At 34.5% G+C, this 15998-nt stretch overlaps 2 protein-coding genes across 5 annotated transcripts in view; one reads left to right on the top strand and one right to left on the bottom strand.

The window, feature by feature from the left end:
• Nucleotides 1–15998, bottom strand: part of LOC135841343 (dipeptidase 1-like) — a 705386-nt gene that overhangs the window by 523880 nt on the left and 165508 nt on the right. The gene's annotated exons all lie outside the window — the stretch shown is intronic.
• The window catches only part of LOC135841315 (pyruvate carboxylase, mitochondrial-like), a 29710-nt gene continuing 25002 nt past the window's right edge, over nucleotides 11291–15998 (top strand). For both annotated transcript variants that reach the window (XM_065358215.1, XM_065358216.1), the window contains exon 1: nucleotides 11291–11449. The gene's annotated coding sequence lies outside the window, so the exon portion shown is untranslated. The remainder of the gene's footprint in view (nucleotides 11450–15998) is intronic.

Raw genomic sequence — 15998 nt, forward strand, 5'->3', positions numbered from 1 at the left:
GTTGATTTTTCATTTTTTTGATCTTTTTTATAGTTTATGAAGTAAAATGAACCAACTTACTACTTCTATTAAAATGAAGTCGAATAAATTTCTCATAAATTAGAAAATTCGCTTGAATAAAATCATCCGCAGGGTACAAATCACGTAGAAATTTCTGAAGAATACAGTGCTATAATTTCTTATCATCACAGACGCAAACAGCTGTTGGTCACTTCTTTGAATTTAGCGACAAAATATTATTAATAAATTGACCAAAAAAACACCAATAAAAAAACCGAACAATACAAAGCTTTCAGCTAGTAAATGATACAGCTGAGCTGGCTTTCAGCTTTCAAAAAGCCTCAAAAAGTATCAGCTTTCGGCTTTCAGCTTTCAGTGAGCTTCCCAAGTCTGATCAGGGATGAAAAAAGCTAGCTAAAAGTCGACAATTTTTGGGGTTTTTTGAAAGCCACCAGCTAGCTAAATCTGTAGGTATGATTGAAAAGCTAGAAGCTAGCCAAAAGGTCTATTGTCTTTTTGCAAATTCATTTAGTTCAGTTTCAGTTCGAGTTAAGTATATACTTCAATTTTTACTTTTCTCCTTTTTTCAGTTTTTTTATACCATTGTAGTTGTAATTTTTCACTTTCCCTTCAATTCACCTCATTGAAGGAAAAAAAAATTGAAAAGCTCAAAGCCAAAAGCCAAGGATTTTCAGAAGCTAAAAGCTAGCCGTTAGAAAGTTGTACGAATTTAAAAAGCTTAAAGCTAAAGTTTCATAAATTTTTTAGAAGCTGAAAAATTAAAGCCAAAAGTTTCATCTTTCAGCTTTCCATTTCTGAGTCTGGTTTCAATCTTCATTATACCTACAATAATTAAGTAAGTATACAAGTTTAGTATACTTGAGTATCTATTCAGGGATCTCAAATTCCCTGAAAATTGATGAAAAAAATTGCATGGGGAAGAATTTTCTCCGGGTAGAACTTTCGTTGGGGAAGAATTTTGCGGGATAAATTTTCGAGTTACCGTTCCCCAGCTTCGGTAATGCCTTTTAGAAAGGGCCCCAGAAGTAAATCGAAGCAGTAGTAGGAATAAAAGTGTACGAAGTGTACTAGCTAGTGCTATTTTGCTTGCTTGTAAAAATATAGTGATTGTTATTTAAGTTTCTAGAGCTAATAAATAATTTAGCTGGTAAGTTTACTAAGCCCCTTCGTGAAATTAAGTTTAATTACATATTTCAGTGAAAATCTGTAACTCACAAGAGAGGATATTGAAATAATACTAACAGCTGAACTGAATGTACAAGTTAAAGATAAAGTTGTATAAAAAAAACTCAAGCATGTTGAAATCGGTTCACTATAAAATCCTAAATACAGGGATGGAAAGCTAGCTGAAAGCTGAACAAGTTTGGGATTTTTGAAAGCTAAAAGCTACAGTCAAAAGCTTCATTTATTCAGCTTTCTTTCAGCTTTTGTACAAATTCATTTGGTTTAGTTTCTGTTTGAGTCTTTTTTGATTTTCACATTTCACTTTTCTCAAGTTTCAGTTTTCTCGTGTTTTTTTTTTTTTTTTTTTCGTTGTGGTGGTGAGTTTCCATTTTCCTTTCTATTCACCTCATTAAAAAAAATTGAAAACCTGAAAACTAAAATCTGAAAGCTGAGGAAGTTTGGGATTTTTGAAAGCTAAAAGCTCTAGCCAAAAGCTTCATTTCTTCAGCTTTCCATCCCTGCCTAAACAACACGAGAAATTATCCACTCGCGAGATTCCTTCGATATATTTAGTAAAATAAGAAAACACTACGAAGTACATTGCGCACTATGGGCCAGGAGACCCCCTAAAACGCGCGTAATTCAATATTTTATCCCAGTATAGATATATATAAGAAAAAGTCATTGATCCTTATGTTTTTGAGGTCGTAGAATCCGAATTTGGCAAAAAAAAATTTCGTGGGGTGGGGGGGTGAGGCGTTAGAGGGGGGAGAAATGAAAAATTTGTGCATATCAACGTGCGATACATCGATATGTATGTTTTTGAGGTCGCAGAATCCGAATCTGATGATATTTTTTTCGTTTAGGTGGGGGGTGAGGCGTTGGAGGGGGAGAAATGAAAAATTTGAGCATATCAACGTTCGATACATCGATATGTATGTTTTTGAGGTCGTAGAATCCGAATTTGGTAATATTTTTTTGGTGGGGTGCAGGGGTGAAGCGTTAGAGGGGGGAGAAATGAAAATTGCTTTTTCCAGAATTAATTTTTCAAAGTGACCGTTTTTTACAAGATGTTGATTTTCGTGTTTCTATGAAAATTATCGAATTCCGTCGAATTCCGCGTACTTTTTGACTTGGACAGGTTCAGTAGTATGTGCGGAATAGGAATGCATGATTTTTGGGTGCCCCCAGGTGCCCCGAGGTTTTTTATGAAAAAAATGCATAATTTTGATGAAAATCGCTCCAAACGCACACACGTGAATTTTTCTCTTCCCTCCAAATACATGCTTCATCCCCCCTACACCCCCCACCCCAAAAAAAATCGAATTCGGATTGTACGACCTCAAAAACATGCATTTCGATGTATCAAACGTTGATAAATGTTCAAAAAACCTCGGGGCACATGGGGGCACCCAAAAATCATGCATTCCTATTCCGCACATACTACTGAACCTAACCAAGTCAAAAAGTACGCGGAATTCGACGGAATTCGATAATTTTCATAGAAACACGAAAATCAACGTCATGTAAAAAACGGTCACTTTGAAAAATTAATTCTGGAAAAAGCAATTTTCATTTCTCCCCCCTCTAACGCTTCACCCCTCCACCCCATCAAAAAAATATTTCCAAATTCGGATTCTACGACCTCAAAAACATACATATCGATGTATCGAACGTTGATATGCTCAAATTTTTCATTTCTCCCCCTCCAACGCCTCACCCCCCACCTAAACGAAAAAAATATCATCAGATTCGGATTCTGCGACCTCAAAAACATACATATCGATGTATCGCACGTTGATATGCACAAATTTTTCATTTCTCCCCCCTCTAACGCCTCACCCCCCCACCCCACGAAATTTTTTTTGCCAAATTCGGATTCTACGACCTCAAAAACATAAGGATCAATGACTTTTTCTTAGTTATATCTATACTGGGATAAAATATTGAATTACGCGCGTTTTAGGGGGTCTCCTGGCCCACAGTGTTGCGTAAGCATTCGAACAAACTGACCTTGATGATTAATTTGCATTCGGCTAATATTCTACATTACGCTGCCAAAAAAGAGCCAACGCGTAGTCAAACCACGTTGAGAAAATTTTTCACAGTCCGAAAGTTTAGCTGAAATATTAGCGAGCTTTTTTCTTCTTTTTTGAAAAAAAAAGGTTTCGTTGGTTACGAAATTAATTAAGTAGGATAAATTAAGCAACAACGTAAAGTTAATTAATTAAATTTGTAAAAATCAGGATTTTCAAGCCAAAACAATATCGTAAAAGTTGATAAAGAAATTATACTTTTTCGAGGCTCGCGTTTTCGCCCTTTTTTCCCCTCTACACGTACAACTCTCTCCCTCGCGTCTTTTTTTTTACCCAACGATGAAAACTTTTTCATCAAAAAATCGGCGAGTCTGGCGCTTGATTTTATAAAATTTGCCAGTTTTACGGGGTGTTTACTGCGTACCCTACAATTTTTCCGGCTCAAGGGTTCTTTTTCAGAGTGAAATTTTTTGCACAGTGAAATTAAAAACGTAGTAGAAAGAAACGATGCCTCGGGGTCATCGTCGAAGATTAACGATCAACGCTCAGCTCAGCGCAAAGCAGTATGAAATATGAACGTACAAATAGTATAACGTGAAAAGCTCGCGCGTATATAAAGTATATACAGAACGACGAAGATTTGATGGAACTTATTCCAAAGCTAGGCCGAAGGCGTTTAGATATATGTACTATAAGATCAACCGACGCGATTTTCAGTTTTATGAGACAACGAATGAATGCGGTGATGAGCAGGAGCAGAGCTACAGGGGTAGGAAAAAATAACGAGTTAGTGTTTACCTACCCAGGCAACGTTGGTTGTCGGTCGCTCGTCGTTAGCTGAGGGTTTCTAACGACTAGATAATTTTTGAAATGTTTGCTGGCCAAATATGTAATTGAAATGAAATTACGTTAAACTATATACGACGAGAGACAAATTCAACCATTCAAAGGTGATGTTTATAGTACGAGAAAAGGTATTCGGATAACTTCTGCTGCTTTGTGTTTCTGCTGCTGCGAAATTTAAAGCTTTATCTCAAGTTTTCCAATTTACTAGGTCAAGCGAGCAAATTTCATTTGAAATTCGGCTATGGTCCTGTTTCAAACGAATTGACCGTTTTTCAGCCGCCTATATAATACAGAGGGTTTGGGACTCAGCCTATATATACCTTATATTTGTGCTCGAGGTGCAAAGAGAGAGAGAAAGGGTAGGTAGGTAGCTTTAATGACGACGTGTATTCGTAAAATACGTCGTCGTGGGCACGACGAAGCATTAAAGTTTGCGGTGGAAGTGGAAATTTTCGTTTATATCGTATTTCCACAGCTTAGGGATATGCGATATGACATAATGAGTTGGAATTTTTCACGGCGCCTACGCCAATTCGCAATTCGCAATTCTCCAAGAAAAAGCTCGCTTGTTAGTAATGAGAAAATTTCACCGCTGAATATCTTATTTCAAAGAATGCTGCGTTCGTAATAAACTCGCTACGATTGAAATAAGCCAGTCCACCTCGACATTTTCTCTTTGATTCGCGATTAGCGCATCAACCACGAACGCAAATTAGCGTTTTTTTCATTTCATTTTTTTTTACCCACGTGAAGTTATCACTTTTAAGTACTCGCGGAATGAGAAAATATCTTCTTCGCTTTTGAAATGCATTTTCGTCTAAATACATATTTCACCCCCCTATAACTTTTGCGCGTATAAAAATACTTACGAATGGTTTCTTTTGTGATGTTAAAAGCTATACGATGGTGAAGATATTCGAGTACTTGTCTTTCTCTCTATACTGACAGCGCGATTACGACGAATATTTCATTTTTTTTTTCAACGCCCGCGAGATCCTCGAGTACTTAATTCGCGAAATGATGGGTTCAAACGGTGAAATACCAACCGTGTATTTTAGTATTTTTTTAGTAGTCGAAAAACACATCTCGAGTTACCGTTGAGCTGGGATTTATCAGCTCACAACCTCAAGCAGCGAATCTAATTGACTGTAAACTGTACCCAAGTCACCGAGACGTTCGTTGTAATGCGCGATTGCGATTTTTTTACATATGTACGAGACACCAGTACTTAGATGTAAAGCACACACAGGATCTGCGATGATGATTTCGCGGTGAGAGAATTTACTGCATTTAACGTTATGAATGACTCGGCACAGATACACGAGTAAGTACCTCTACCTATACGAACGAAAAGAACGAGCTGTGTGTTGTATTTTGTATCACGCTCATACGATGATCGTGTTCAAATGCTAAAAGTACATGCTGCTGTGTCGGAAATGTGCGCTGAAAATTAACAAAAGCTGTAATAAATTTGGTACACGAAACCTACAGCTATCTAGCACGCAGTGTTTAATTTATTCATTTGATTTATTTAACCACCGTAATGATAAAGTAGCAGACAATAGAGAGATATGGTGTAAAATTCACGCTGGCGGAAGAATGAATGAGAAAGTGTACAGTTATATTATTGGTTATTGTAGGAGAGATATCCCAAATTTTGAATGCAGGTGAGCCCAAAAATTTGACACATAGGGTCAATGAAATGACATTGTTAACTTGCAAATGTTGCGAGAAAAGCTTTTTTTTTTACTGAAAAATAACAGCAATGCGAAGATCAGAGTTCAAATTTTGACATTTTTTAAAAATAAAATTTGGTAAGGAAAAAGTTGGCATTCTGTGAGGTGCTTAATAGTCCGGCATATGACAATAGGAGTAATTGCAACCCCCTGCCGATCCTCCGGGACAACTTTTTTCTTAAAGGGGACATCCTAAGAAACATTTTAAAGCAAACTGGCCAAAAAAAAAGTTGGCCTTACTCACAAAATGGCGGTCATTTTGATTGACAGGTCAGCCGAAATCGCAGATTTTGCGACTTAACATACGACTTGCACGAACTTTTTCAAACTTTACAAAAGTAGATCGAAAGATCATGCAACGATTTATCATCTGTCAAAATTTCAAGTGCTAAAGTTCATTTTTTGATTTTTGGTGAATTTTTAAAAATCGAATTTAGGCCAAAAATGGGGGAAAAAATTAAAATTTTACCAAATTGACCAAGAAAGCTGAAATTTGGGATATACCCTATTTTCGACATGCCAAATCGATTGAAAACGGGTTCAACCCGTTTTGAGCAGTTCTGGAGCCTCCAGCAGATTTTCGAAACTCGAAATTCCCACAAAATTCCATCAAATTGGAGTTGTAAAGCTAAAATTTATTCTAAAAACTAATTTCAATACGCTACGAAGTACTGCAGGTGAATTTCAAGTCGTTTTGGATCCTCCAGCGACTTCTTGAAAATTCCTGAAGCCTCCAGCAGATTTTCGAAACTTTAAATTTTATTTTCACACAATATTTTCATCAAATGGAGATGGAAAGCTAGGAAATTTACTCTACACTCCAATTTTAACACACTCTGAAGACGACTTCAGGTGGGTTCAAGTCATTTTAGAGCCTCCAACGACTTTTTTGAAAATTACTGAAGCCTCCAGTATATTTTTGAAATTTGAAATTTCCCCAAAATTTCATCAAACTAAGATGGAGAGTCGAAATTCATTCTGCAAACTAATTTCAATACGCTACGAAGTTGACTGCTGGTGAATTTCAAGTCGTTTTGGAGCCTTCAGCAACTTTTTGAAAGGTTGTATGATGTTTTTTTGTAAAATTGAAATTTCCTAAAAGTATAGCTGGAAGCTTCAAAATCATTTGAAACCACCATGTAGTCTGCGAAGTAAATTTCTGCTTGCCAACTCTATTTTGATAAATTAATGTTGGGGAAATTTGAAGTTTCAAAAATCTATTGGAGGCTCCAGTAATTTTCAAAAAAAAAATTGCTGGAGGCCCTAAAATTACTTGAACCCACCTGAAGTCATTTTCAAGGGTGTTAAAATTGGAGTGTAGAATAAATTTCAGTTTTCCATTACCATTTGATGAAATTTTGGGGAAATTTCAAGTTTCAAAAATCTACTGGAGGCTCCAGTAATCTTCAAAAAAGTCGTTGGAGGCTCTAAAGTGACTTAAACCCACCTGAAGTCGTCTTCAGAGGGTGTTAAAATTGGAGTGTAGAGTAAATTTCCTAGCTTTCCATCTCCATTTGATGAAATTGTGTGAAAATTTAAAGTTTCGAAAATCTGCTGGAGGCTCCAGAACTGCTCAAAACGGGTTGAAACCGTTTCCAATCGATTTGGCATGTCGAAAATAGGGCATATCCCAAATTTCAGCTTTCTTGGTCAATTTGGTAAAATTTTAATTTTTTCCCCCATTTTTGGCCTAAATTCGATTTTCAAAAATTCACCAAAAATCGAAAAATGCACTTTGGCACTTGAAATTTTGACAGCTGATAAATTGTTGCATGATCTTTCGATCTACCTTTGTAAAGTTTGAAAAAGTTCGTGCAAGTCCTATGTTAAAACGCAAAATCTGCGATTTCGGCTGACCTGTCAAACAAAATGGCCGCCATTTTGCGAGTAAGTTAGGCCAACTTTTTTTTTGGCAAGTTTGCTTTAAAATGTTTCTTAGGATGTCCCCTTTAAGAAAAAAGTTGTCCCGGAGGATCGGCAGGGGGGGTGCAATTACTCCTATTGTCATATGCCGGACTATAATTAATAAGCTAAAGTGAAATCTTCAATTTTAATCATAATAGTAGGAAATATACCCAACTTCAGGGTGAAAATCGAAGACTAGGAAACACGACTAGCAGTAAAACACCCGTCGCTAGCGACGGGCAAACAATGATGAAATTTTACCTTTATTTTATTTTTTTCAGTTTTAATTTTCAAAAAAATGTCAATTTTTAAAAAATTTTCCATCTTAAAAACAGGGTTGTTTGCAACGATTCGTTCTTTCAACCAAGCTGTTTTGTTATACCGTTTCGTTCCAGGCAAAGCGAGCAAAAAAGTGAGAAAAACAGACATTTTTATTACAAAATGCTGAAGAAGAAAACCTCTAGGTGGATGAAATTTGAGTGAATTTGACAAAATTTTGTCACAATTTATAAAAAAAATTGCAATTGTAAAAATCGTCTACCTACTCGCTTATGTTAGGTATTCTACTGAATTTTGAAAATTCAAATTGAAAGCAAATCGAAATTCGAAAACATAAAACTATTTACATTTGCCAAACCTGTCAAGTTTTGAAATGTAAACCACAAACTCTCCCAATTTTGAATTTGAAACCAACCTAATGTAAATAAATTTTCTCATCTAGCAATACCAAATCAAACCCAAACAGTTTTAAAATTCGAGTCGATTCCTATTTGAATTTCCATTTGACAAACCTTCACTAATTTTTTATTTTTACCTTACTTTACACCAACCAGGCAACCAAATCTGCTTAATAATTTTTACTTTTTCCAATCATGATCTATTTTTGAAAATTTTAAATCCATAACTAATGTAAATTGTTTTGCATCTTGCATCTTCTAACACTGTCAAAAAATTTATCTATATGGAAATTTCTGCAGTCAGGTAAGGTACCTATCCAATTAAATCTAATCAAATTTCGAACTTAAATGAACCAAACCTTAAACGTAAACCAATACTCAGTAGGTATTTCAAAATTTAAATCAAATCACCTAAAAATAGTAAATACCAAATTTTTTTCTAAATTCTATATACCTTTCATCTTTTTAAAAATCGATTAAAATATTGTGCGGTGATATTGAAACCAAAAAATAAAATAAAATAAAGAAATTAGGTATTCGAATAACTTTTGAAAAAGTTATTATTTTATTAAGAATAATTATTCATCATAGTTAAACAAATTTAGACAAATTAAACACCTCTTCTGAAAAAAAAAAAAAAAAAAAAGATTACAAAATTGCTGCATACCCTAGCGCCTGTGCCAAGGGAGGACAACTTGGCCGGCACTACTATAGACGCATACGATTTCTCATGTAAAAAATGCAATTTTTTCGATTGTACGCGAGTTCGGGTTAACTTTCATGTAGTCTCAAATTGAAGGCAATAAAATGCTGTATCGATTGATCTTAAATTTTCATCATTTCGCGTAAAAATAACGATTTTATGAATACTTCTATTTTACTGATTTTTGAATACTACGTATGTCATCTTTAAACTATATAAACTACTCGAAATTTTCAATGAGCACATATATGTGTTTTGAATAATCAAAATATTCAGAATTTCATCCTCTTTAAAATGAGTTGTTCCCGAAAGCTCTACCTTTTACCGTTCAAAAGTTCTCGAAGCTTCAAGTTGCAAAAACCAGCAGCAGGCAGTAATTATTGAACTTTGAACTGAAATTAATCGAAATTTTCAGTGGACACATAGGTATTTTAATACAGCAAAATGTTCGTAGTTTTATCCTCTTTAAAATGGGGGTTTCCCGAAAGCTCTGCCCTTTACCGTTCATAAGTTCTCGAAGCTTGAAGTTGCAAAAACAAAACGAAAACCAGCTGCGAGCAGTATAAGTATTGAACGTTGAACTGAAATTAACCGAAATTTTCAGCGAACACATAGGTATTTTAATACAACAAAACGTTCGTAATTTTATCCTACTTATTTGTACCAAAAGCTTTATCTTTTACCATTCAAAAGCTCTGGAAGATCAGAGTTGCCGAAAGTGGTCAAATTGTATCATCACTGAGTACCTAATATCGTTGCTTTATTAGGAAAAGGTCGTAACTACAATTTTTATAAAAAATGAGATAGTGGTATCATTGGAAAGAGAATTTTGTCCTCTACATGATGCAACACTTGAAATTGAATTTCGATGTTTTTTGTTCTCGTAATAGCCGAAAACAAATGGTTTTAAATACATGTTTTCAAAACCATTACAATGAAAAGGTTCTAAATGATATTGTTTCTCAGATTGAACCTATTTCTTTTGATTTTTGTAATTTGTTGGTAAGAAAAGTCATTATAAACAAATAATTTCACGTCATTTCACTGACAAATTGCAGAAAATCAACCTCATCACCTTAAGGATATCGTTCCTGTGTATTTCTTATGGGCTTTTGATGAAAAAAGCTTGACTTAAGGTGAAAGTTCCTTTGTTGAATTTTACTTTTTTCAGTTCAGAGTTCCTCAAATAAAAAAATGAAAAATCAGTGCTACCAGGATGTTTATTTTGAAAATTAGCAGGAAAATGATTGCAATAACCAAATGTTCTCTTACCTCATCTAAAACTATCAAGTGTACTTGATAGAATGCTCTTTAAAAATTAAAATGCGTTTTCTGAGAAATCAACTTTCATGTAGTTACGACCTTTTCCTAATAGAGCAACGATATGTACCTATCAGTATTGATCAGTGACAACTTTTGGCAACTTTGATCTTCAAGAACTTTTGAAGGGTAAAAGGCAGAGCTTTCGGGAAACCTCCATTTAAAAGAAGATGAAATTACGAACAATTTGCTGTATTAAAATACCTATGTGTTCATTGAATATTTCGATTAATTTCAGTTCAAAGTTCAATAATTACTGCCCGCAGCTGGTTTTTGCAAATTAAAGCTTCGAGAACTTTTTAACGGTAAAAGGTAGAGCTTTCGGGAATAACTCATTTTAAAGAGGATGAAATTCTGAATATTTTGATCATTCAAAACACATATGTGCTCATTGAAAATTTCGAGTAATTTATGTAGTTTAAAGATGACATACGTAGTATTCAAAAATCACTAAAATAGAAGTATTCATAAAATCGTTATTTTTACGCGAAATGATGAAAATTTCAGATCAATCGATACAGAATTTTATTGCTTTTAATTTGAGACTACATGAAAGTTCACCCGAACTCGCGTACAATCGAAAAAATTGCATTTTTTACATGAGAAATCGTATGCGTCTATAGTAGTGCCAGTCAAGTTGTTCTCCCTTCGTTCAGGCGCTAGGGTAAACTATCCCGCACAGTGCTGATATGACAATGCTCTCTCTACCAAAATCATTCTTACATTCTACACTGGTAGCGCCACTAAATGTATTTTCTCATTGAATTTTTTTCACCGCGTCGGCCTAACATGAAATTTGTGACGCTTTCACGTCAGAAGCAATTCCAAAGTGACCTTATGATTTCTTATGACTGATAAACTTTTGATAACATGCTCAACTGCACGCGCTGTAAAATCCTGTAAAACTTCGCAACGTAATGAACGCGCGACGCTTCAGTTTTCCGTCTCACTCCGTGGTACACCATTAAATCTGTCGGACACGGTTAGTGATCGAAGTGTGCTTCTGAACCGGTTCGTTCGTAAAGTATTTTTTTACATTAAGTAAGTGTTTTTTGAAATTTTTTACCGTTCAATTCATGTCTTGACATTTCTTTTCGTGGAAAAGTGATATTTGTTTCAGCATTTCATATGTATTTTAACTGATCGTAGTTTATAGTGTGTTGTAATAGATACATATGTGATGTGACGAGACAAAATCGACCTTCGGACCTAAAAAATTATTTATCACTTTTTGACGGATTTTTGGTACTCGGACATTCAAAAATCATTTAAAACCACCCAGAAGTCCCTATGATTTGCATAGCTCCATCCATATACAGGGTAATCCAGTCAGAAGTGTGCTAATTTTTTTTGATTTTTTCATTATTTCAACTTTTAAATTGATCTGGAGGCGAAACAAAGCGTTCTACGAGAAAAATACATCGAGCAAAGTTGTAGAGAATTAAATTTCCAAAAACCTACAACCGGTTTATTTTTCTCCAAAATGCATAGTTTTTTCGTTTTTCTCAAAAAACAGATGGACTGCTAACTCTTATCAAAGTGTAAATGTAATGTAAACATAAAAGTCCACCAATGTAAATAACCATTTTACCCAGTGATGTTCACACAAAACAGGCAAGAAACGTTATCCAAGACTATGTTTAGCTCAGTTTAGCCGGAGAACATGATTAGAAAGAATGCAAGCGCTTCCGCTAAACGAGCAGAACTGGACTGAAAACTTTACCCCCCCCCCCCATAACTCAAAAACTTTTTTTCGGCTCGAAGGTAGATTTTGTCGCGTCGCGTCACCTATATGAAATAGTGTGCACATAGTTCGAATTATTTTTCGGAAATAAGTCAGCTTTTCTTATCGTTATATGACCAAAATATGGCCACTTTATCTACTTATTCGATAGGTAGCTGCATTTTGGAATTTGTTTCTCTGTAATAACCACACGTTATGTTCTATAAAACCAACATTTTAATCGACCTTTTACATTCGATTTTTCAAAATCTGTGATGCTTAACCGGTTAATAATGTCCCTTTCAAATGAAATCTATTTTTCCTTCGCAAAGATGATATGTTCGGCGATGTAGATTTGAAAATCTAGCTAAATTACTGACGCTATTATAATCACGTTGCATTTCGTATTATTTGGACCTGTTCCATGATTTTTGTGTAGTAACGCCGAACAAGTACATAATAATGTGGATACGGTGAATTCGAAAACACGTTTATGGGCTGAAAGTTGCATTCAAATGGAACTACTTCATCGTACCTATTCGCAACATTTGACCGAATTTTTAATTCGAAATTTTCCTACATACGTCATTCGAGTCATTTTTCATTACGAGTTTTTCCAGTCGCAGTTCCACAGTTCGCGTTTACTTGTTTATACCTACTTGCTGATTAGAGAGCACTCAGTGCGAAAAGTTTTCATCACTTTTACCTACCTACCTAATTAAGTACCTGACATGTACGTAATTTTAAACAAGATTTTAGATACATATTTATCGAATTATGATTGAGGGATGAAATTAATATAACTTCAAAAAATTGACATACTTAGCTACCTACTATAATACTTATGCCAGATCATTACCAATCAAACAGTAAAAATTGGTTAAAGTATATGTTCGATCATGAAAAGCAGAGAAGCGAAAAGAATCCATTAATTGGAGATCAAATTTCTAAATTGTTATCATTTTTAAAGGCACCTTGATCGTGAAATGTATAGGTCATTGATACTTCTAGCATTATCAATCATCTTGTCGATCATTTTATCAAGTTTTGTACAGAATGACCGTGCGACCATCTGTTTATATGGCATAATCTATTTTCTTGATCAATTTTTACCCACACCTATTTGTAAAATTGTATTTGTGCGAATAGTTATTTTTATTTTTGATGAAATTTCGGTTTACCTCTTTTATCGTGAAACCAAATTGAGGGTGACCTTGAAATTAATTAATCAACTTATTAAATGAAACCAGTTTTATATTTTTTTTATCGGTTTTGTAAGTTTGTTATTTTCAAGTTAAAGCTCTCCTTGATGTTGAAAAAGAAATGTAAAAAGTTCAGGTCTATAGATTACCTTAAATTATGACTTATGAGGCAAATTTGACGTACCTATCTCTAAACTCAAAACTGCAGGAATGCTTGGATGAGCATGTTTACCTATACCTACTTATCTAAGTATATTTGAGGGTGTAAAAACGATAATCAGCTCATAATTTGAGAGTTTTTTATACTCGTCGAACTTGTGTTTTCCGAGTTTCGAGTGCTTCATAAATCTTAAGAGTAGTTTGAACACGAATTTGTCGCGTGATAATTTTTCATTTAATTATTATTTACGTAGGTACTTTAGTCACGAATTGCAATGTATAGTCGAGAGAAATGTAAACTTGAGGAGTACCGAGGTGTAGACTCGGCTTAGGCGTATACACTTCTCTTATCTTACCGACTTGGGTATTAAGGTATTAGTACTTATTGAGGTCCTTTTTCATTTTCATCTAGCTGAAGTGAAAATTTTTAAATTGCTTTAGAATCCTATGATCGACAGGACGATATAAATTCACTCACTAAATTAACTTTAAAATGACATACTACCTAATTAGAACTGTGAAGTACGAAATATACGACAAACACTTCAATAAGCATGATATCTGTTTTCCTTAATTTTTCACTTTTCACTTTTGAGTACCTGATTATACTTATACACCTAGTGCACAATTCTGTTAATTTAATGTACAAATACCTACCTACCTATGCTGTTTTGTAGAATGCACTTTATTGCTCGCTTCTCCTCGAGTTATTTTCGTTATCATTAACAACCGTAGAGACCAATACGTAGTTTGGTGCCAAAAAAAAAAAAAAAAATGAAATTTATTAAGGTAAATGATGAAGAATATCGCTGGAAAAGTGACCCTGTTTCGTTATGGTTTTTAATTTTTCGTTAGTAAAAAAGTTGTCAACACGTGCATGTACAAAAGCCTTTAATCTGTAGTCCCTGTACCAATACCGCTTCGCTTTATCAAATCAATGATTATTTTGCGTGTTTCGGGTTTCATTTTAGCTTACCAACTTAATTATTTCAATTATGTGCTCGGTATTAAGAAGGTAGGCAGCACCCACTTTGTGGTACGAGTTGAATTTTGAATTAATGCGAATGGCCTATCTGATTTAAGGAATTGATGTTTAAACAGTTCAAATTCAATTTTCAATATCGAAGAGATAAAAACTTGGAGTTATCTTGATCTTTTCAATTAGCTATGTAGGTATCTAACCAAATATGTTCGAAAATATTTTAATGGAATCGATGCATATAATGAACTCGTTGAAAAATGAAAATCCATAGGAATAGGTATAGGTGTATAATTCGATAGATATACTTACGCAGAAGTAGGTAGAGGTACAACATAGAGTGTTTGAAGAAGGAACAAAAAAAACTCTACAAGGTAAAAAAGCGAGAATGAAAGTTAAATGATTATCATTGAAAAGGTCGAATAATATTCATCTCCAAAACGTGCTATGTACCTATGGTGAGCGGTGTACGATGGAATATGTAAGTAACCTAAGAAGGTCATTATTCACACAAATCAATTGAAATATGAAAGGGTTGACAATTAGTATTCGCGTGTATTTTCCCCCTAACCCCACCTATGCGCATATTTGTTGGAATTACTTCCATGTGTGAAGATCAGGGGGAAAATAGTACATCAAATTATAAGTATACCTACGTAAGTTTACCTAAATCGAGTTTGAGAATGTTTGTTATAAATACCTACTGATTTGCGGTTTCCTCGGTATTTACATTGTAAACCGGTTCAATCGTGTTACCATTTGCGCGCCAAACAGAACACCGTGTTTGGGAGACGTAGACAACTGGGTTAATCTCGTTGCCTTGTCGATAGTTGTGTGGGAACTGCAAGGTACATGGAGGGATGGCTGGAGGTACATATTTAATAATTTTTCATTTCATTTTCATTTCTCGTCATATTGTCTTCCGACGTTTAGGTATTTTCGTATGTAGGTACCTAACCTACCTACAATAATTATAAACTTCTGAAAATGAGAGAGGGAAAATTGGAAAAGTAAAGTTGGCGCGGATGTTGGAGTTATAAAAAATGTTTTGTATTTTTTATAATTTTAATGGTTCAGGGGAATTCCTCTGTCCTCCGTCAAAAGCATACCTACATACTTTTCAAACCAAGTAATGATTGAAATTATTGTCGGTGAAATCCAAGTACGTATACATTGAAAGAAATGATTTTCAAAACGGTGTATTATTTAGTCTAAAATTTGATGCAATGGTTACTTTAAAGTGAAGTATAGTTTTCAAATTACTTCATTTTTATGTAATGGATAATCGTTACAGAGAATGCCTACTTTTTTATTTATATACACAATTACACATTATTATGTATTATATTGATCGTGTATGGTTTTGATTTGGCGCAGATCATTGTTCATCGTTTTCCTATCGCTTTACCCGGCTCCTACCAAGTATGATTAATGCCTAAAATATGGCAGGAAAAGAAACGTATTTAAAAAATTGGGTGTACGTACCTACCTACCTACCTACCTACCATCTGTGAAATGTGTAGCTAC

Source organism: Planococcus citri, chromosome 3 (genome assembly GCF_950023065.1).
Source record: "Planococcus citri chromosome 3, ihPlaCitr1.1, whole genome shotgun sequence".
In the NCBI taxonomy this organism is placed as follows: domain Eukaryota; kingdom Metazoa; phylum Arthropoda; class Insecta; order Hemiptera; family Pseudococcidae; genus Planococcus; species Planococcus citri.